This window comes from Sceloporus occidentalis, unplaced genomic scaffold (assembly GCF_023333645.1).
Source record: "Sceloporus occidentalis isolate IW3139 unplaced genomic scaffold, rSceOcc1.0.p SCAF_409, whole genome shotgun sequence".
In the NCBI taxonomy this organism is placed as follows: Eukaryota; Metazoa; Chordata; class Lepidosauria; order Squamata; family Phrynosomatidae; genus Sceloporus; species Sceloporus occidentalis.
Window position 1 is genome coordinate 341,009 of NW_028317389.1, and position 23,679 is coordinate 364,687.

At 46.0% G+C, this 23,679-nt stretch overlaps 1 pseudogene; it reads left to right on the forward strand.

The window, feature by feature from the left end:
* The first annotated feature begins 21,830 nt into the window (after window positions 1-21,830).
* On the forward strand, window positions 21,831-22,277 carry LOC149272856 (bis(5'-adenosyl)-triphosphatase pseudogene; annotated as a pseudogene).
* The last annotated feature ends 1,402 nt before the right edge of the window (window positions 22,278-23,679 follow it).

Sequence of the window (23,679 nt, forward strand, 5' to 3'; positions counted from 1 at the left end):
TCAATTTCACATGCTGTTGTGCAAATGGAACAGACAACAGGTGGAAATTATAGGCAATTAGCAAGACCCCTCCAATAAAGGAGTGGTTCTGCAGGTGGTGACCACAGACCACTTCTCAGTTACTATGCTTCCTGGCTGATGTTTTGGTCACTTTTGAATGCTGGCGGTGCTTTCACTCTAGTGGAAGCATGAGACGGAGTCTACAACCCACACAAGTGGTTCAGGTAGTGCAGCTCATCCAGGATGGCACATCAATGCGAGCTGTGGCAAGAAGGTTTGCTGTGTCTGTCAGCGTAGTGTCCAGAGCATGGAGGCGCTACCAGGAGACAGGCCAGTGCATCAGGAGACGTGGAGGAGGCCGTAGGAGGGCAAGTACCTCCGCCTTTGTGCAAGGAGGAGTGCTGCCAGAGCCCTGCAAAATGACCTCCAGCAGGCCACAAATGTGCATGTGTCCACTCAAATGGTCAGAAACAGACTCCATGTGGGGGTTGTGCTTACAGCCCAACACCATGCAGGACGTTTGGCATTTGTCAGAGAACACCAGGATTGGCATATTCGCCACTGGCGCCCTGTGCTCTTCACAGATGAAAGCAGGTTCACACTGAGCACATGTGACAGACGCCGTGGAGAACGTTCTGCTGCCTGCAACATCCTCCAGCATGACCGGTTTGGCGGTGGGTCAGTAATGGTGTGGGGTGGCATTTCTTTGGGGGGCCGCACAGCCCTCCATGTGCTTGCCAGAGGTAACCTGACTGCCATTAGGTACCGAGATGAGATCCTCAGACCATTTGTGAGACCATATTCTGGTGCGGTTGGTCCTGGGTTCCTCCTAATGCAAGACAATGCTAGACCTCATGTGGCTGGAGTGTGTCAGCAGTTCCTGCAAGAGGAAGGCATTGATGCTATGGACTGGCCCGCCCGTTCCCCAGACCTGAATTCGATGGAGCACATCTGGGACATCATATCTCGCTCCATCCACCAACGCCACATTGCACCACAGACTGTCCAGGAGTTGGTGGATGCTTTAGTCCAGGTCTGGGAGGACATCCCTCGGGAGACCATCCGCAACCTCATCAGCATACCCAGGCGTTGTAGGGAGGTCATACGGGCACGTGGAGGCCACACACACTACTGGGCCTCATTGTGACTTGTTTTAAGGACATTACATCAAAGTTGGATCAGCCTGTAGTGTGGTTTTCCATTTTGATTATGAGTGTGACTCCATATCCAGACCTCCATGGGTTGATAAATCTGATTTCCATTGAGAATTTTTGTATGATTTTGTTGTCGGCACATTCAACTATGTAAAGACGAAAACGGAAATTTTTTCTTACCGTAAATTCCTTTTTCCTTAATACAGTGGCAGTACGATTGGGTATTGTTCTTTACCAGGGACAAGATGAATCTAAAGATCAAAAAACACAATTAAATGCCCCGGAGCCCCTCCTCCTTACCCATAAAACCGGGGCCGAACCGGAGGTAGACAGTAAGTAACAAGACAGACACAAATTTGCTTGCCAAACCTAATTTATTGCATGAAGGGAGGGAAACTGGTACTGCCACTGTATTAAGGAAAAAGGAATTTACGTTAAGAAAAAATTTACGTTTTTCCTGGCATACAGTGGCCGTACGATTGGGATGTAGCAAGATCCCAGAAATGGGGGGGCCACATCAGGAGACCACCGCCTGGAGCACCTTACGCCCAAAATACGCCGCAGAGGAGGAAAAGATGTCTAGCCGATAATGGTGCACGAAGGTGGAAAATGAGGACCAGGTAGCAGCCTTACAAATGTCCTCAGGCGAAGCTGCAGCCTTTTCAGCCCCGGAAGCCACCATGGCCCGAGTGGAATGAGCCCTGACGGGCCATTGTAGAGTGAGACCACTGGAGTGGTAGGCCAGACGGATGGCGTCCACCAGCCAACGAGAAATAGAAGCTTTAGAAACTGCTGTCCTGGCCAAACGTCCAAAAAAATTGATAAATAGATGGTCCGAAGAAACGGATGGAGGAGTTCCGAGCAATATAAATCTCCAAAGCCCTCTTGACGTCCAATGTGTGCCAAACCAATTCATCAGGAGAAGAAGGACACGGAAAAAAAGTAGGAAGAACCAAGGGCTGACTAATATTGGTCCTGGAAATGACCTTAGGGAGAAATGAAGGTTTAACATGGAGAACAACCTTATCGTCATGAAAAATCGTGAACTCCGGAGAGGACGACAGAGCCTGGATTTCCCCAACTCTCCTAGCCGAGGTAATAGCCACTAAAAAAATTGTTTTCAGAGAGAGAAGCTTCATGGACACTTCCTCCAGAGGTTCGAAGGGCGCTGAACACAAGGCTCGAAGCACAATGGCAAGATCCCATGACGGAAACAAAGACCTCCTAGGAGGACGGCGAATAGTGGCGGCCTTAAAAAATCGCCTAATAAGAACGTGAGAGGCCAGATCTGAAAGAAAAAAATGACTAAGGGCCGAGATCTGCCCTTTAAGGGTCGAGACACTAAGGCCCAAAGTCAGACCTTCCCGTAAAAAACAAATGACGGAATTGATGGAAGGAGGAAAAATGGAAAGATGCCTAGCGGCGCACCACCGGAGGAACTTGGTCCACACCCGGAAATAAATTTTGGACGTTGAACTTCTGACTGATGTCAACAGAAAGTCTCAGATGTCTTCGTCCAAACCCTGGTCACTCAAGATCAGCTTTGCAACAGCCAGGCTGTCAAACGGAACATCTGAAGAAGCTCTGGGCGAAGGTCGACGTTCTCCAGAAGTTGTGGAGAGATTGGCAGCTCCCAAAAGGTGACGGTCAATTGCTTGAGGAGGACAAACCAACCCCTGTTGGGCCAGTATGGAAGGATGGCCAAGACCCTGGCCTTGTCGTAGCGGATTTTCAGCAGTACGCGAGGAATCAATGCCACTGGCGGAAAGATGTAGGCCAACCGGAAATTCCACACCATGGAAAGACCGTCCAAAAATTGAGGAAGATCCCATCGGCTGAGGGACGCGAACACCGGGACCTTGCGGTTCTTGCGAGTCGCCATCAAATCCACTTCCGGAAGACCAAAGAGTGCCACCAGAGTGGAGAAGGTTTGTGGGGTCAAAGACCATTCTGCCTGTGACCATTTTGCCCTGCTTAAATCGTCCGCAATTACATTGTAGCGGCCTCTGATGTGCGTTGCCGAAATATCCGTCAAATGAAGTTGGGACCACTCCATAATAACTGCGCACAGGATCTGAAGACTCCGTATCCGCGTTCCACCCTGCTTGTTGATATAAGTGACGGCCGCTGCGTTGTCTGATTGGATCTTGACAGCCTGACCCTCTATGAATGACCTGAAGGCCAGGAGACCCTGAAGAATTGCCTTTACCTCTAGGAAATTTGATGCGCGGACAGCATCTACTGGAGCCCAATCTCCCCTTCGAAAAAGGGAACCCAAATGGGCTCCCCATCCTCGGCCGGAGGCATCCGTGGTGATAATAATCCAAATTCTGGGCCGGAAAGAGAGCCCTCTGGCGAGATGGGACGACTGCTTCCACCAATTCAACTGGGAGAGAACCTGGCCACTTATAGTGAAGGACGTTTCCAGATCCTCTTCTTGCCTGGACCAGTTCGAGAGAATCTGCCATTGCAAGGGACGAAGCTGACACCTTGCCCAAGGAACAGCCGGGATGGCAGCGGTAAGAAGACCCAGAACGCTCATAGCCTTCCTGACAGAGCAAGTCGGACTTCTTTGCAGCGACGAGATCTCTTGCTTTATTTTGAGGCGCTTGGAACACGGGAGATAAACGCAAAGGGACATTGAGTCCACCAAAAACCCCAGAAAAAGAGTCCTGGAAGCGGGAATGAGACAAGATTTTTGCTTGTTGATTAACCAGCCGTGGTGTTCTAGGTTCTAGGTGTCGAGGAAAGGTCTAACAAAAGTTTCTCCCAGGAGGCAGCCATGATCAGCCAATCGTCCAGGTAAGGAATGATCGAAATATCTTGTTCTCTGAGGTGAGCTGTCAAAGGACAAAGGATCTTTGTGAAAACCCTTGGGGCTGATGCCAGACCGAATGGAAGGGCCTTGAATTGGAAATGATGCACTCTGTGATTGACGCCCAAAGCAAACCTCAGAAACTTCCTGGACGCCTCGGCTATCGGTACATGAAGATAAGCGTCTTTCAGGTCTAAGGTGACCATCAAATCTCCCTCCTTTAGAACCTGAGTGACTGAGGTGATACTCTCCATCCGGAAATGCTGGTAGGGGATACAGCGGTTTACCGACTTTAGGTCCAGGACCGGACGCAGGGAGATCACCTTTTGGGAGCTGCCAATCTCTCCACAACTTCTGGAGAACGTCGACCTTCGCCCAGAGCTTCTTCAGATGTTCCGTTTGACAGCCTGGCTGTTGCAAAGCTGATCTTTTTTCCGGATGGCTTTGGTACCAGAAACAACCGGGAATAGACTCCTTGGAATCTTTGGTGAACAGGACCCTTCTCTATCACAGCTTTTCCCAGAAGCTTCATGCTTTCGGAAAAAAGTGTCCAGTTTTTTCTTACCAAGGGGTAGGACGAAATGAGGAACTGGCGAACCGGAAGCCAAATGAACTCTATCCTGTAACCCTCCGAAATAATCTGACGAATCCACGGATTTTGCGTGGTCTGTTCCCAGGATAGGCTGAAGTGTCGCAGGCGTCCTCCCACCTTGCAGTCAGAACTTTCTTTTATCCTGCTTTTTCGGCCGATCTTGGAATTTCTTATCTCCAAATGGCCCACGAAAATTCTGAGATCTAGAGGATTGGAAAACGGGTCTCGGGTTCCTATAAGGATATCTGCGGTTCCACCTTGGCCTTCTATCCTGAGGCAAAGCTCTTTTCGTATCCGAAATCTGCTTAATAAGATCTTCCAACGGAGCACCAAACAGCTTCTTACTCTCTAAAGGTAAGTCACAAAGCGCAGATTTAGAAGCGGAATCAGCCATCCAGGACCGTAACCACCTTTGCGTGACACAGACGACAATGCCATGTTCTTGGCTGAGATCTTAAGGGATTCCTGAGCCGAATCCACAAAAAAATTGTTGGAAAGCTTTAAGTTCTTAAACAGTCTATTAATATCAGAATCATCCGCAAGACGATCTTGCAAAAGTTGAAGCCGCATGTGCTGTGCCCTAGCCACTGCAGCACTAGACACCGCCACCTTACATTGAGCTCCTGCCGCGAGGAAAACACGCCTGCATGAAGTCTCCGCTCTCCTGTCCATAGGGTCTTTGAGCCCGGACACTTCACCAATAGGGAGAGTAGTCTTTTTGGAGAGCTGGGCCACTTGTACGTCCACTTTGGGGGGGATCCTCCCAGGAATATTCCCCTTGAAGCCTGCTTAAAGTGTTTAGAAATGAAAGCTCTTTTTCCAGGGTGCTTCCATTCCCTGGCGATAAGGTCATCCACCTTAGGGAGTACAGGAAAGCCTTTAACTTTCCCCACATCATCTACTAGGAGCATACGAGTCACCTCCTTGGTGAATTTACGGAGTTCCTGGGAGGGGAAAACCATCTCTTCCTCCGAACTATCACTTGATGAACTAGAGGACCGGGAGATCTCACCCGAGGAAAGGTCTGATTGAGAGAAAGACCTGGATCTCTTGCGCTTGTGCGTGGAATCCAACTTGACTTTCTCCTGAGATTGAGCTGCCGAAAATTGAAATGCCTCAAAAGTTTGAGCCAAATTTTCCTGGAACCACCCAAGGAAAAAATTGGAGGTCTTTGCGCTTCTCAGAAGCAAGCTGTTCAGCAGAGCAGGCGTTGCACACTTTTTTCCTGCAGCCATCAGGCAGTGGAGTAGCACACTCAGCACATGACAAATGCTTAGCTTTGGAAGTGGCCTTTTTGGGAGCAGAAGCAGGTCTTTTATCCTTATCCGGATTCTCTGATGGTAACGGACTAGACATCTGATGAAAAGACAAAATGCGTACCGCTACGGAGGGAAAACCTCTCTCTGCTCACCACCCGGGGAGCAATCGGAGGCAACGAAGACCCCCAGGCAGCAACCCGTGCGCCTCACCAGCCGCAGAGATGCCGAACTCCTGTCCGGACCGACGATCCATCCTGTCTGTCCCTGAAAGGGACAAGAAAAGAACTGTCTACCTCCGGTTCGGCCCCGGTTTTATGGGTAAGGAGGAGGGGCTCCGGGGCATTTAATTGTGTTTTTTGATCTTTAGATTCATCTTGTCCCTGGTAAAGAACAATACCCAATCGTACTGCCACTGTATGCCAGGAAAAGTATGTCATGCAATTAGTTTATTCATACAGATCTAGGATGTGTAATCTTAGTGTTCCCTTTATTATTTTAGCAGTGTATATAATCACTGAGAGCAGCAAATCACACAGCACCAGATCTAGAGAGAGGTTGTTATGGAATAGATTGGATTTCCCTAATTTTCCATCGGCGGGAATGCCCCAGTACTATTTGAACCCAGCCCCTTTGTAGTTTTAGGTGTTCCTCTGGTGTCGAACATGTATTTTTGTAATATTCCACCCTTCGCATCGTGGAATACACACAGCCTTGTGCTGCTCATTTCCGTCGGCATCCACTAGTGGCCGCCCTTGTCACTCAGAGTGATCATCATGTACAGCTGCATAGGGCTGCAACAACTAATCAATAATAATCGATAATAAAAATCGTTGACACAGATTTTCATTATATAATCCGCCCTCAAACAGAGATCAGATTATAACACTAGAATCCAGATTCCCCCGCAACGCTGCAGGGGACTTGGATTCCACTCACTGTCAGCCGGTGGGTGTCCGTGCGATGCGCACAGACAACTTCCGTCTCTCCCCTCCACTTCCGCTGGGGCTTCTACGATGCAGCGCCAGCATCACATAATGTAGAAGCACCAGCGGAAGTGAAGGGGAGTAACGGAGGCTGTCTGTGCACATCGCACAGACCCCCACCGGCTGACAGAGAATCGAGGTCACCTGCAGAGGATCATCCTCTCTGTCAGCTGGTGGGGGTCTGCGCGATGTGCACAGAGTGGTGTAGTGGTGTATTCCCTCCCATACACCACTCTGTCTACCTGACTCCCTGGTGTCTTGTGAACCGCTGTTGCTGACAGGAGGCAGAGTGGTGTATGAGAGGGGTGAGCGAGGCAGAGTGGTGTATTGAAAGGGGTGAGCGAGGCAGTGTGGTGTATGTATAGGAGGGGAGAGAGAGGCAGAGGTGTATGTATGGGAAGGGGGAGGAGGCAGAGTGGTATATTAGAAGGGGAGAGAGGCAGAGTGGTGTATGGGAGGGGGAGAGAGGCAGAGTGGTGTATGGGTGAATTTCAGGGTAGCAGAGTGGTGTATGGGTGTGTAATGAATTTCAGGGAGTGGCATATCTGGGGGAGGCAGAGTGGTGAATCAGGGAGTATAATGAATTTCAGGGTGGTGCAGGGCATTTATGGGGGCGGAGTGGCATATCAGGGGGCACAGTGGAATATAGGGGGTATAAGGCATATCGATATTAGGCATAAGACATATCTGGGGGTAAAAGGTATATCAGGGGGTTCAGTTGCATATCACTGGCATATAAAGAGTATAGGGCATATCGGGGGCACAGTGGAATCTCTGGCATAAAGGAGGTATAAGGCATATCTGGGGCAGAGTGGCAAGCTGGGGTTCAGATGTGCATAACTGGGGGCAGTTTGGTAAATAAAAGAAAATATAAACAAGGCTTTTTTCTCATAACTTTTTTCATATTTAATAAAAACTAACATGAATTAATATTTACTTATAACTTTGTATTAAAATCTAGTTTGAGAAACACTGTGTTTTGGGTTCTTGTAGCTTTATGGGCTGTCTGGGATTTCAGATGGTTTTTTCGTTGACGTAGAATTTCATTTGACATTTCATGAGGTTATGTTGAGCCAAGTTGACTGATAGGGAGGACATAGTAGTTGGCGAAGGGTAGTGTAACATTGCTGGTGCCAGAACTACTCCCAACGAGAAAAGTTGTATGTTTTTTCATAGAAGAATTTTTCTACCTGGTTACCTCTGACTCGGTCTAACTGGAACGAGAACAATAACCATGGTTAACAGTAAAAACAATAACGTAGTCGAAGAGAAATTTGGTGGATCACACATTTATCTCTATGCTTCCAAAGAGGCTTTTTGCCAGGGCCATGCTACACATGAGGCTTTGGGTGAGACAATTGTCTTTAGAGAGTGCTCCCTCACATGGGTCATAAGAGAAAGAGAGACCATTCAGCGGGTCTTCTCTAGCTTGTGTAGGAAAGTGGATACATTTTTTTGGTGTGTAAAATAGTTGTTTTGTTTTGAGATTCGCTGGGGTACAGTATGTCACAAACGCACCCTACTCCAAGCCTGCGTGTGACTTGGTTCTGATGGTAAAAGGGTTAAAATTCACTATCTGTCTGCCCTAGACCGGAAAAAGTGATAAAAATATCCATCCTTAATACCACCCACAATTAACTATAATGATCTAACTAATATAACGCTGCCACCACCAAGATAATTTATAAATAGGGTGCCTTGGTACCCCAAGCTAATTAGACTAAAAACCCACGCAATATTTTTTAACACAATAATTAGGTTATTTCAAATGGTCTCATCAGGTAATGTCTTTACCAGACAAAGGCAGAACTTAATAAAGGAATATTTGTTATGAGCAAAAAATAGTCACAGTACATACAAAAAGCAGATGATAAAAAGATTTATGCCAAACAGATAAAATAAAAAGGAGAAAATTACTCACTTGGTAAAGTAACAGTTTTTCTGTCCGTAGGACTCCGGCAAGGAAAGATGGCGACTTACTCAAAATTAGATCTTGGCCCCTAGTAAGCACACTGACCAATTTCCTCTCATTAACTTAATACCTTTTCCAGTTCATCTCGAGTTTCCAAGCCGGCCCAGAGGTGGTATAAGCGGAGGGAAGGTGTACCTATAGGAACCATAAGTGACCTCCCCCTTGTGTTGTGGAAACATATCAGTCAAAATAACTCATTTTCATTTTATCGTCCCTCCTGTGCTCGCCACAGCAATAATTCATGCATTTAGGAATTTCTTGTAGATTATGAAGTCCACAGATATGTCACACTTCCTACTTATGACTGAATATCACAGACTTCACAATTTCTTCCAAACAGTTTAAGTTGTGCTGCCATATTTGTATTCTCTTTGTAGGGTGCGCTTTCCCCGTTCTAGATATGCACAAAAAGAGGTATGATTATGAATCTATGGGTTATTATTGATGTATGTGTTGGATATGACCTGGATATGAAATGGTTTTCCTGACTGCTAGTGGTCACTTAGCATATCAAAGAATCCAGTATCAATGAGTGGATACAGGCATATGGCGGATCAAATAACATAGAGGCACCTCCACTATAAGATTTCACACCTTGCAGAGGGCCCTGGTTGTAGTCCCAGATTCAAAAGACAAATTTATCTGATAAGACCTTTTGGCACCACATGCCTATACAATCGAATGAACCCCTCTCATGCTGAAATCGGCCATATAATCTCTACGGGGTAGCAAGTCCGTGTACGCACTACACAAGTTGGCATGACACAGTAAGGTAAATTTTATTTTCCTGGTGTATAGTTGCGAGCAAAATGGAGAAAACACTGTGTTCTGCCACGACTAAAGCAGAAGTTCTAGAAAATGAATAGTGTTTAATTGATATTGAAGATTTATGTGGTTGTTTGAAATCCGGCAAGGTTTTGTTTATTGCTGAAGTTGAGAGTCTTGATTTTTTGGGCTGCAGTAAGACTAAGTCCAGGATGTCCTTACCTCTCATTGTTTCTGGAAGGTCAATTATACGTAAATTTATTTCTGCGGCTATGGTTTTTATCTTCCATTTTCTCTTCCAGTTGGATTGGTGACTGGATTTGGATTGAGGGGATTCCAGATGTGAGATTCTGTCCTCCGCTTCCTCGAGTCTGTCTGTCTGTTATCCTGTTATTTTGTCAGACAGCTTCCCCAGTGTGCCCTCAAGAAGTGGGGCGAGTTTATCTACTACATGTTGAGCAATTACGTCCCCATCTTCTTGTGTTTCCTCTTGATCAGTGTTCATGTGTCTCGTTTTGTTTTTTTCGATTTCTCTCTCTGTGGTTTGCTGGCCATAATAGTTGTCTTATCTAGGAACTTCTCCGTATGATATAGTCTAGACTGTCCCATGGAGGGAACCGATTGACAGGGATAAGGATGACCCCCTGTGTGGTGTAAGGTGGTTTAACCAAGATCTGTTGTATAAGTGATAGGTTTATTAGATCTTAGTCTCTCACATAGGAATGACTTTAGTTTGCCTAGTGAATTAATGTAGGGATTATTTATTATGCATTTTACAGCACAGAGTTTTTTAAGTGGGGTGCTTCAAATTGTGTTGTCGGCCTTTTTGGCTGAAGTAAGGACGTCCCAGACTGTATAGATGCTGTATGGTTGCAACCTTTGAGAGTTTGATGCTATCCTTGGCATTGCAGATTGTTGTAGTTATCGCCAGTTGGTTGGGTAGCAGGCAAGTTGTTTTTATAAGAGTTGAGAACAGATAAGCTCTTTACTTTTTAGAACAGTCATCAGATTGAAAGCAGGATGGTACAGAAATGCTCCATTCCTGACTATGTGAAGTATGCAGAACGTATTGCATGCGGTTTTCTGTCTATGGTGTGTATCATACTGGTGCGGTAGGCCTTATCCCAATTAAGACAAAGATGTGATGCTTTGTCCTGAGTGGCTGATTTTGGACTGCAGTGCTATTATGTTGAGTAGATCAGTGGCTTGTGTTGTGTTTCCTTTCAGCACTGCAATGCTCTTTTGGAAAGCCCTGATGAACTGGAGACAGTGGGTTTGCTGTCCTGTGTGTCTTTGTTGTCTGGATGCTGACTTGATGGGCTGTACGAGGATTGCAGGGGCCTTCTTGAATGCATGAATGGGGGGCCTTCTTCTAGCATGAATGTTGTTTGGACTGACTCCCGATGTCCCGAGAAGCTCCTTCACAGGCCCTGTAGGCCTCAGACGGATTGCTGACCCATCCTCAACTCCCAGGAGGCGGCCACTGAGATCTCTGTTAGTGGTCTATCAATGAAATATGCAGGGACAGTATAGTTAAGTGTTTGCTCTACTTTCTTCTGTGTATTTTCGGTCCCTGAGGTGGAGTGTCCGGAAGAGCAGGGTGGACTGGTTCTCCATCTCACTAACAAGGTGTCTTTGTAGAAAAAAAGTCCTGTCCGTATTTTCTTAGGACTGTGATTCAGGTATCTGGTAAAATGTTTGGGGCCTCCTGTGGCCTATTAAGGGTTATAAAAAGCAGTCTAAGCCTAAAGTAATTTGTGAGTAGAGCCAGGGGAAAACGGTGCCAGACTGCCTTTAACCCCCTTAAGGACAACCAGCACTTCCGGCGGGGGTTCTGTGAAGGAACGCCGGCGTTACATGACCTTCTGGTGCTCTACCATAAAAGCCCCTGCTGAAGTACCGGCCAGCAGCAACGGAGGTTGTCTGAGCACATCGAGCAGAGGTTCACTGGCTGCCAGAGATGCTGATCCCCTGCTGGCAGCCAGTGAACGTCTGTGCGATGCGTGCAGACAACTTCCGCTGCTATCGGCACTTCCGCCAGTGCTTTTATGACGGAGCACTGCCATAGAAGTCCACCGGCTGCCCCCGCTAGACACCAGGGAGTCTGGGGGCGCATTGGTAAGTCGGGGAGGGAGGTCAGAGTGGCATATCTGAGCGGCATAAAGCATATCAGGGGGCAAACCCCTATAATAAGGGGTTTTCCCAATTTCTGTTTGTATATAACCTGTGCGGACTAATTGCATAATAGAGGCCAAAATTTTAAAATACATGTATTCCTGTTCATTAGATAAAATACTGTTTTACCATTCCACTCGTGTATTTTTTCTTTAAAATACCACCAAACTTTAAGGGTGCAGCCTATAGTCGAGCAAATACAGTATAACATATAATATACATACACACACTGTGACCACTTCATTAGGTACACCTTGCAAATACCTGGACCCCATTTTGCCTTCAGAACTTCCTTCATTCTGCGTGGTATACTTTCTACAAGGTGCTGGAAACATTCCTCAGAGATTCTGGTCCATATGGACATGATCCATGATGGCATCATGCAGTTGCTGCAGACTTATCGGCTGCACATCCATGATGTTCCACCACATCCCAAAGGTGCTCTATTGGATTGAGATCCGTTGACTGTGGAGGGCATTAGAGTACAGTGAATTCATTGTCGTGTTCAAGAAACCAGTTTGAGATAATGTGAGCTTTGTGACATGGTGCATTATCCTGCTGTCAGGTGGTGGGTACATTGTGGTCATAAAGGGATGGACATGGTCAGCAACAATACTCCAGTATGACGTCGCCTTTAAATGATGCTGAGGGGCCCAAAGTGTGCCAAGAAAATGCCCACCACACCATTACACCACCACCCTGGACTGTTGATACAAGCCAGGGTGGATCTATGCTTTCATGTTGTTTATGCCAAAGTCTGACCCTGCCATCTGAATGTCGCAGCTAGAATTGAGATTGTTCAGACCAGGCAACATTCTTCCAGTCTTCCTTTGTCTAATTTTGGTGAGACTGTGTGAATCGTAGCCTGTTTCTTGTTCTTAGCTGCCAGAGGAAAGTGATGAAAACCAGTGTGAAGAGGGATATTCAGAGGAAAAAATATGTATATACTTCCCTTTCTCTTGTTGACCGGATACCCAGCTGAAGCCTGTAAAAAACACTCTCCAGGTGTTTGAAGTATACAAAGAAAGACCACTAGGGGGTGCTCGTGTATACCGGTTGGAATAGGGTAAATAAAAAAGAAATACGTAGTAATACGTACAGATGATCTTACAGTATGTCTATTGTATGCACTCACAATGTGTACATGTATATTCAAGCCTCATGTGAATCAAATCCTCCGGGTCGGTATGTGGAGTATATATAGGAAGAAGCAAAAACACATAGGAACACAATGGTGTAGTATCAAAGTATGCTGGAACACGCCAGGGTGGATATTGGTCGCTTCTCCTCTGTTCTCCTCCGGATTCCCAGGATACTTCCCGGTCTTCAGCCGGTGTGGATGTGCACCAAACAGGTGAGTAGAAAATAATCCAAAGAAGGATTGTATAAAATAAATTAAATTTATTCCGGGTTTATGCCCAAACAAGAAATAATAAAATATATCCAACTAGGGACATTAAAAGAATATAAAAAATCCGATCAAATGAAGTCAAAAGCGCTCTTAAAAGTTTTTCTCAACGCGTTTTGCCAGATCTGTGGCTTCTTCAGGAGTATCGTCTGTGCCGGTACGGGATCTTTTTATCTGTGTGGGGCGCCATCTTCGTTGGTCGGCGTTCATACGTCCGACGTCAATACGTCCGATGTCGTCGCTCTATGTCCTGATGGTCCACAGTTCTCTCTCTCACAGTGGGGCTCCGAGGTAAGTGAAAAAAATGTTTTATTAGTAACGGCAGTAAGCCGGAGTGTCTCGCGTATATAAATAACGAGCCTGCCGAATGTATGGAGAGAGGGGAAGTGAATGTGATTATAGCCGATCACCATCTAGGGGAGGGCTGGGAGGTCCCGTGTGTTATCCCGGTAAGCTAAGGTGAAGGAGACGTAACCGGATAAGAATAATTATCCGAGAAATTCTTTTGCAGGAAGCTGACATTCAGTATGAGAAATATAGTAAAGTCACATCTACGAGATTCAGGTGGGACCACAAACAGATCATGTGCAGTTGTGAGGCAGAGGGGAATAGAGGATCACATAAACACATTCAAAAGCACACAGAATCCTTTTAATTTTGAGGTTCAGTATAACAATATATTAAGCACTGCACTGCAATAATGTTGTGTCCTCTCGGCAGGTTTATTCTTCGTCTGGGAGCCTTTTTTTCTTTATTTACCCTATTCCAACCGGTATACACGAGTGCTCCCTAGTGGTCTTTCTTGTTCTTAGCTGACAGGAGTGGTACCCGGTGTGGTATTCTGCTGCTGTAGCCCATCTGCTTCAAGGTTTGACATGTGCATTTAAAGGTCGTATTCTGCATACCTTGGTTGTAACAAGTGGTTATTTGAGCTACTGTTGCCTTTCTGTCATCTCGAACCAGATGTCTTTCTCCTCTGACATCATAAAGGCATTTTCGTCCACACAACTGCCGCTCACTGGATATTTTCTCTTTTTCTGAACATTCTCTGTAAACCTTAGAGATGGTTGTGCGTGAAAATCCCAGTAGATTAGCAGTTTCTGAAATACTCAAACCAGCTTGTCTGGCACCAACAACCGTGCCACATTCAAAGTCACCTAAATCCCCTTTCTTCCCTATTCTGATGCTGGGTTATAACGTCAGCAAGTTGACTTGAATATGTCTACATGCCTAAATGCATTGAGTTGCTGCCTTGTGATTGGCTGATTAGCTACCATATTTGCTCGATTATAAGACGAGTTTTTTTCAGAAACTCTGAAAAATACCCCTCGTCTTATAATCGGGGTCGTCTTATAATCAGAACTCAAATAGGTCTGACTATGAGACGACTAAGATCCAGATCCCCCGCAGATGCAGGGGACCTGGATCCTCCTGTCTCAAACCCCCCCCACTGAGTCCCCGGTGTGGGGAACTCTGATCTCTGACAGTCGGGGAAGGTCTGCGCGATGGACGCAGACAACCCCCGCTGCTAGTCACGCCTCCTTCCGGCTGCAAGCTACCCACGGCTACATGACAGGGAAGTCAGAAGCACCGGTAAGTTGGGGGGGGGGCGGGATAGTGTTTTTTTTTTAAACAATTTATTCAAAGAGGATAATGCACAGATGACGTACATAAAAGAGATATAAAGGGCAAACTGAAATACAGTGTACAAATACAATAAGAATGTATCAGCATCACAAAAGGCCCAAAAGGGTCAAAACATCAGGACGGAATGCTTGGCAGACCCATGTGTAAGAAAATACATATAAAGAAGGAACCAACAGGAAGGATACATAATACAGGCAGGTCTGACAGTAGCCATTTATGAACGACGTCCGTAGAGAAGGCTTGGTCGGTAAACAAGACAAGCAAAAATATAATGAACATGTAGTAACCTAACCCCATCACAACTCCTGAAGCACCCCCCCAACCATAGCCTGAGAAGGACGAAACCCTGGAATGGGGCAGATCCCCCTCAGCGCCTGAAGACAGAACCAACCAGTGGAATGAAAGGAATTATAAAGGGACAATTTGACAGAGTCATCTAGGACCGCAATAAGGGAGGACCATTTTCGGAAGAAGAATTTAGCTTTAACTTCCCTATGCATAGCGGCCTCTAACCAGTCTAGTCGAAAAATACTATGCAATCGGGAAAGAACCATGTCAAGAAGAGGCGGGGAGGACTGTATCCATTGGGTCAGAATGACCTTTTTACCAACCGCTGATACAATAAGCAGAATAGCTTTTTCTGCAGCAGAAAAGGGACGAGTATCGGAAGGCGGCAAAATACCAAAAAGAGCCCACTCCACTGTCAGGGGAAGGGGTAAACCCAAAACAGTAGTAACATATTGGTGAACGGCTTTCCAAAAGGTGGTAATAGAGGAACAAGCCCAGAGGTTATGATAGAGATCGGCATCAGGCTCTGCACACTTAAAACAATTAGAGCTATCACCCAACCGGGCCGCAACATAAAGTTTCGGAGTCATATAGGCTCTGTGGAGAATTTTCAAAAACATTTCACTATATGAGCGGGACACCAAGAGCTTAGAGTTGAACACCGTGGCGTCAACCAAGGTATCCAGGTCTATCTCCGGGAGGTCCTTCTTCCAAGCAGGCAGGCCCTGTCTAAGGGACCCCCATAATAATAGGGCGAATTTGCCCATAGAGAAAGGACATGGTGAGAGAACTGGTAGGAGTACGTAGGGTCACATTATCAAGAGGATTATTGTGGTCTTTGGGCGATAGCATAGCAAGAGTACTCACAACAAAACTGCGAAGCTGCAAATAATGTAGCGGGTGAACAGAGACTGAGGAAAATTTCACACGGAACTGCTGCCAGGTAAGAACACACGAGGTAGTAGGGGAAAGAAAATCAGTCACACACTCCAGTCTCCTGAAAACAGGAGCAGATTTGCCATGCTGGAATCTGGGATTACGGACCATGGTCACATAGGGAGAGTGCAAGAATCCCAAACCCAAGCGCTTCCGCACCTGGGACCAAGCCCTAGACGTGTGATACAGCAGCGGATTTAAGCGTAAATCACGCGGCCACAGATGGGTAGGCATATGTAGGCAAACGGATATTAGGAGAAAGCCGGGATTCCAGCCCAGTAGAGGCAAAACGGTGCCTGTCTAAAATCCAGTCAACCGCATATCTGTAATTAGCCGCTAAATTATAATCAGGCAGGTGAGGGATATTCAAGCCACCATTGTTAGTAGGTTGTTGTAATTTGACCAGTGCAATCCGAGATCGCTTACCGCCCCACAGAAAACGCTGGAGAGAGCGATGGTGGGCATGTACATTAGCCCGCCGCAGCGTAATCGGGAGCATATGAATAGGGTAGAGAAGTTTAGGGAACGCAGCCATTTTATACAAGTGGCATCGTCCCGTGAAGGAAAGGGGAAATTTGGCCCACGATTTAAACAGTTCGTCCACTTGTTGGAAAAGAGGACGAAAATTTTGCTTATACAGTTGGGAAAGAGAAGATGGGATCACAAGACCCAGGTACTTGATAGCCGAGGTGGCAGTCCAGCGGAAAGGAAAACGATCGCCCCAGCCATTCCTGGCCTGAGGGAAAATTGGGAGGGCTTCTGTTTTGGTTGCATTAATCAAAAACCCCGAAGCCCTATGAAACAGCGCAAAAAGGTCCATAAGAGGAGGGATGGACTGCTGAGGATCAGAAAGAAACAAAAGCAGATCGTCGGCATAAGCAACCACCTTCAAGTCAGCGCCACCCACAGGGATGCCCTTTAGTTGGTTAGAGCAAAGAATCAGATGAAGCAGCGGCTCAATGGCTAAATTAAATAGCAACGGGGAAAGGGGGCAGCCCTGACGTGTACCCCTTCCCAACGGGAAGCGTGGTGAGTTAAGCCCATTAATGAGGAGTTGGGTGAGAGGAGAGCTATATAGAGACTGAAACAAGTGAGTAAAACGGATGCCAAAATGATGGAATTTGAAAAAGGACGTTAAATAATGCCACGAAATACGATCAAACGCCTTGTCAGCATCACAACTAATGACAATGGCAGACTTGTTTTTGGTCAACTTAGTGGAGACAATGGCCGAGATCAGACTGCGAACATTTTGGGTAGAATGCCTCCCACGAAGGAAGCCCGTCTGGGATGGTCCGATCAACCGAGCTAAAATGGGCTGGAGGCGAGAAGCCATTATAGCAGTCAAAATTTTAAAATCCTGATTGAGGAGAGAAATCGGGCGATAAGAAGACAACAGCTCGGGGTCGCGATTGGGCTTAGCAATAAGGACCGTCCTAGAAAGATTAAAGTCTCGCGGGGGAGGTTCACCTGCAAGTAGACGGTTATATAAGTCCTGGAGATGAGGCAACAGATGGGGTGATAAAATTTTGTAGTACTCCGCACTGAGGCCGGGACTTAATAATGGACCTAATTTCTTGTAGAGAAATAGGTGCTTCTAGGTGATCCCTATCCTGTTGGGTGAGCTTAGGGATTTGAGCCCGGCTGAAAGTGTCAATCATTGCATCAAAAGCAACAGGTTCCTCGGTATAAAAGCTGCTAAAATAGTCAACAAATAGTTGGGAAATCCTGGTAGGGGACGAGGTACGAGTTTGATCACGATCCCTCAAACGGGTAATAAATTGTTTCTTATATTTAGAGCGAGTGACTAAATTAGCCAGGAGTTTCCCCGCCCTGTTGCCCCAACGGAAATATGTATTGCGCATATAGGCACAGGAGATCTGCGCCCTCTCAGTGGCCCAAGCATCATATAACGCTTTAGTCTCCCTATAAACCTTCGCAGTTTCAGCAGATTGGGACAGGACATGGTTAGAGTATGCCCGAGACAGATCACGACCCAAGTGCAGGAGCCGCTCAGCAGTCTCCCGCCTACGTCTTGACACATAGCTAATAATATGTCCGCGCAACACAGGTTTAGATGCCTCCCAAAATAGGTTCATATCATCCGTATGAGCGAGATTATCATCAACATAATTAAGCCACTCCCGTTCCAAAAAGGAGCGGAAGTCGTCGGAGTGAAAGAGATTAGAGGGGAATCTCCAATTGTAGGAGAACGATCGAGGGGCAGCAAGCCGAAGATCTAGCCCTATTGGCGCGTGGTCGGAAATAGCTATAGGGAAAATGTGGACAGCCTTGATCCTATATAGCAAAGGCTCCGGGAGAAAGAAATAATCTAGTCTAGAAAAGGAGTCGTGGGGATGTGAGTAAAATGTAAAATGCCTGTCCACCGGGTAAACATGTCTCCAGGTATCTACGAGATGGAAATGGTCTAACAGGGGTGTGGAAAGGAGTCGCGTGGGGCGAGAATCTGAGCGGGAAGTGTCCAGGCCAGGGTCAGCGGTAAGATTAAAGTCACCCCCCAGAATAATATTAACAGCAGACAGTTCTGACAATACAGCATATACTCGAGCCAGGAAGGAATACTGGCCTGAGTTTGGGGCATAGAGGTTGACCAGAGTAAAGGTGTCAGCCCCCAATCGTATTTTCAGAATCGTATACCTGCCCTCAGGGTCATACCTTTCCGCTTCCACAGAGAACGGCAACCGAGTCGTGAGAATAATAGAGGTACCCCTGGATTTTTTAGAAAAAAACGTAGAGTAACAACCAGCAATCCAAGGGGCGGTAAGTTTTAGTGAGCGGATCACACCAATGAGTTTCCTGTAGATAAATTATATCAGGATGGAGTTGGTGGAGACGGGTGAGAATTTTTTTACGTTTAACAGGAGAGTTGAGACCCTCCACATTCCAGGAGATAAGTCTAAAAGAGTCGACAGTATGCACCCCATCTGCGGAAGCGTGTAAGGCAGAAGAAGCAGAAGCCATCAGCCTAGACCCTTACGGGGAAGCAGGATTCCAGTAAAGTAAACAGTAGTCCCAGGGAGTCCCAGCGAGCCCCCATCGAGACAGACTTAATGCGAAAATATAATCGACAAACAGGTTGCCCTAAGAATGAACAAGACCTCTCAATTTTTTCCCCCGATTTAACCCACCCCATGATGCGAGAACAAACGCACCAAAAAACCCAAACAAAACAAAAAACCCTAAAACAATAGTACCGAAAACATAACAGATTCCAAGAAACATATGGAATGCAGCAGGCATTACTTGGAAGTAACCAAGGCAGAAGAAGGAGAACGAGGAGAAGGAGAAGAGGCAAGAGGCGAGGACCCGGTGCCCCTGTGTGAGGCTTGCAAGTGAGTCGGTAAAGCCAGGTCATCAGCCATGAAGCGCTTAGCATCTTCCGGGGAATCGAAGAGAAAGGACGTACCAGCATGATGTATTCTCAATTTCGCTGGGTACAATAAGGCAAACTTTATCTTCTTGGAATACAATTCCGTGCAAACCGAGGAAAACTGCCTTCTCTTCGCGGCAACAGCCGCAGAGAAGTCTTGAAAAAGCAAGATCCGATGTCCTTGGTAACGAAGATCCCGCACTTTACGGTAAGCCTCAAAAAGCCTGTGTTTGTCCTGGAAATTCAGAACCCGAAAGATAAGTGCGCGAGGTCGAGCTTGGGAGCTCTTAACGTCAGGCCCGATCCGATGCACCCTTTCCACAAGCACTTTATCATAGGGAGAGGGAAGACCTAATTCTTTCGGCAGCCAATTACTGACAATGTCCATCAGGGAGGAGGCCTTCTCAGTTTCCGGGAGACCCAGCAGTCTGATATTGTTACGCCTGCTACGATTTTCCAAATCTTCCAGGCGGTCCTGCAATTGAAGGATAGCAGCCGCTTGATCTTGCACAGTAGCCGTCAAAGATGTGCGGTCGTCCTCCAGGTCAGAAACGCGTGACTCCAATTCGCAAATTCGTTGACTCTGTGAAGTAAGCTCGGCCAACGTACTATCTATTGAAGCAGTCAGTTTGTCGAGTTTCACATCTAAGAAGGGAGAAATCAGATTGACAATATCTTGAGCCGTAAGCGGAGGTGGAGGCGTGCAATCGTCAGGGGATGCCGCAAGTGTAGCCTGCTGCGGAGAGTGAGGAGCAGGAGCAGATCTGGAGGTTCCATGTGTCTTGTCCCGTGCCTTCCCTTGCCTGGTAGACGATTTCGGTGTCGGATCCATGTAGCGTTCCATGGGGCCCAGAAGGCACCGTGCACCCCTCGTTATGAAAAAGGGGAGAAAGACGAGAGGGGAGAGAAGAAGAAAGAAAGAAGAGAGACGGAGAGGGTAAGAAAGAGCAAGGTACCAAGAACAGCTGCCAAGTCCCAGTCCCCCCACCCAACCTATCTAGAGCCCACCCGACACCCCTACCTAGCTAGTAGCACAGGATAACAAAACAAAAGAAAAGGGAAAAAAAAATAAAAAAATAAAACAACCCACCCAGAACCCAGGCCAACCACCCAACCTAACTAGAACCCACCCTACACCCCTAACTATCTAATGCCACAGAGAAAAATAAACACAGAAAGGCCTAATAGCCACTTAGAGTCCAAAGCCTACCCCAGCAATCGTGCCAGGTATGAGGAGCAGGTGGGAGAGGAGATCAGGAACAGCCGGGCACACGCTGGAATAAAGGTGATCACTCCCGGTGGCAGCAGCAGGGATGAGGAGAAGAGGGCGAGGACCAGCAATCGGATCCACCGCTACGGAGCAGGTAAGTGCCTCGAAGACGCAGCCCCATCCGCGACACCTCCGGCAATGCAGCAGCCAGGCCGGAACGAAGCAAGTGCGTCGCTGGTAGGGCAGAGCAGCATCGAACCTCAGCAGCACCGGGGAGGGAAAGGGCCGATGAAGGAGGCAGGTAGGGGCCCCGAGTGGGGAAGGCAAGCGAGGTCTTGTGGCGTCGGGCCTAAAGCCCCAGACTAGGCCTTGACTCCCGGGCCGCAACCACTTTGCGGTTTAAACAATGTCCCCGCGACCGAGGAAACTAAATAACGGCAGGCCAACAAAGGTGAGCAGCCCACCAGGCACCCTGAGGGGATGATTTGGCGCAGCAGGATCAAAATACCCGCGGATGGGAGCAGATAAAAGCTTAGGTGGCGGAGCGCAGCTAAAAAGCGGCCATCTGTAGGGCCCGCCTCCCGGAAGTCCAGAAATGCCTTTTTAACCCTCTATACGCCACTCTGCCTCCTGAATGCCTTAAACCTCCCTATATGCCACTCTTCCCCATAATATGCCTTTTAACCCTCTAAATGCCAGAGTGGCATATCCCTATATGCAGAGGCAGAGTGCTCTGTGAAATGCCCTTAATGCCACTCTGCCTCCAGAAATGCCTTTTTAACCCTCTATACGCCACTCTGCCTCCTGAATGCCTTAAACCTCCCTTTATGCCACTCTTCCCCCATAATATGCCTTTTAACCCTCTAAATGCCAGAGTGGCATATCCCTATATGGAAGCAAGTTCTGCAAAAGTACAGCAAAAATGTTCTGTGGTGTTTATTCATTATATTTAATATATATATATTTCTCTTTTTTTGCATCTTTTAGTTGCCATTTGAGACTGGAAATTCTGCAATCTGGCTATCAATCTAATGGATACAACCAACAAACTAAACTGCAAAATTCTGTTTACACCTTTTAGACTCTCCTTGTATAGTTCTTTAGTATATATTTCATGTCATAGAGTGACAAGTCTTGAATGTGGTAGCCATTGCTAGCTCGGCTGTTCACAGCTCTGTTAAAACGTTTTGGTGGTATTATTTTACATAACATTACTATTTCCACTAAGCACAGCCATGTCCTTTTTGTTTGGCCAACATCTTATCAAGCCATCAGTTATATTTTATAAGTCTCCTCTCTCTTTGGCCCTGGTAAATAGGAAGCCAGTTGTGCCTGGTCATGTGCTTGTTTGCCCAATGAGATCTGCAAATCGTTTCAAAGAACTTAGACCTGATGAAGTGGGCGATCTCTTTAACACAGTCCAGAAAGTGGCCACTGTGGTGGAATCTCATTTTGGCGGCACTTCCATTACCATCTCTCTTCAGGATGGACCAGAAGCAGGACAAACTGTCCACCATGTTCATGTACACATTCTGCCCAGGAGAGCTGGAGATTTTTCAAGAAATGACCAAGTATATGAAGAACTAGAAATTCATGACAAAGAGTGTCAAGGCCACTCAGAAAAATGGAGATCTGAAGAGGAGATGGAAACTGAGGCCGCTATTCTTAAGAAATATTTCTAGTAGCAGTAGTAAATGCAGATCTTATCATAATGTTAAGTTAAGCAAATGTATGTGTATGACATGAATCAACTGTTATGGAAATAAATAGCACTCTATCAGCCTAGTGTGTTTTATACTTTGTGGCCTACCTACTTCAGACTAAAATGTTTTGGTTATTTTTTAAAATATAAAATCAGAAGATTGCAGCAGTGTAAAGCTAAATGAAAGATGACAGAAAAAGTTCTTAAACATATTTTAAAGATAAAGATGCCCCTGCTATTTAGGCCTTTTTTTAAATATTTTATATTTGCCCAGAACGATATACATTTTCTTAGCATTAATTGTTTGAAATTGTAATTTCTGGTTATCAAAGGATTTTACTACGGCAAACTACACCAGCGCACAAATTTGTGCGGAAGATAATATTTCCAAACGTACCATTTATTGGTTATGAACATAATTTTTCATGTTAAATGTAAATTGGAGTATTATGAATTAGAATTCCACTCAAAAAAAAAGTAAAAATACAAATAGAATGGCAAAAAGTATAGTACTGGGTATGGTGCTACAGCCAAAATGGTGCCCTCCAAGCACGAAAGCATCCAGCAAAATATTTCAAACAAGTCTTGCACACAAAGAAATAGACCAAAGAACAAAATAAGACATGCAATTATAAATGTACTAGATGTACACTGCCCCAAAATAAAATATACAAGTACAGATTACACACCAAGAAATGAGAGATAAAGACCACCCAACATATCAGCTGTAAGCCTTTGTCAGGGTAGTATCAAAACACTATAATTTATGATGGGGTTTATACCTCGTGTTTGTGGAAGAAAATGGGGCGGCCATGTTGGTAACGGTGTGATGCCGAAACAATATATATTGACATGCATGGGCTTATAGCATAAATTCATCATATGAAATAACTATTGCTCTAAAGGCTAAGGGGAATTAATCCTTAATCGCGATAGGTGAGGGGAAGGGGGGTATATTTTTTGTTTGTGTAAGAATTCACATCATGAGTGGAATTTAATTAGCATAACAGCTGGACAACCAGAGAATACCTACAGCAATATAAGGATCTAGATGTTAACCATGCAGGGTAAAGGTTTAGGCCATGGTAAGAAAATACAGACCATTAAAATCTGCTTAACAGACAATTGTAATGCTGGTTACATTCACTCATTACCTGAATTACTTTAGTCATCTATCAGGTTGATAAACCGTTAAAATCTGTATGGGAATTTTAATTTAGTGTTAATAATAATAGTTTTAAGATCAAAACATTTGTTTACTTTGGAAACTTAATTCTCTAACATTTAAAAGGCTTGATTTATGACCTGAGACTCTTCGTGCCTTTGGTATTTACGGGTCCTTTTACCATCTAACGTTGGCTTTATATACAAATCCAACGGCT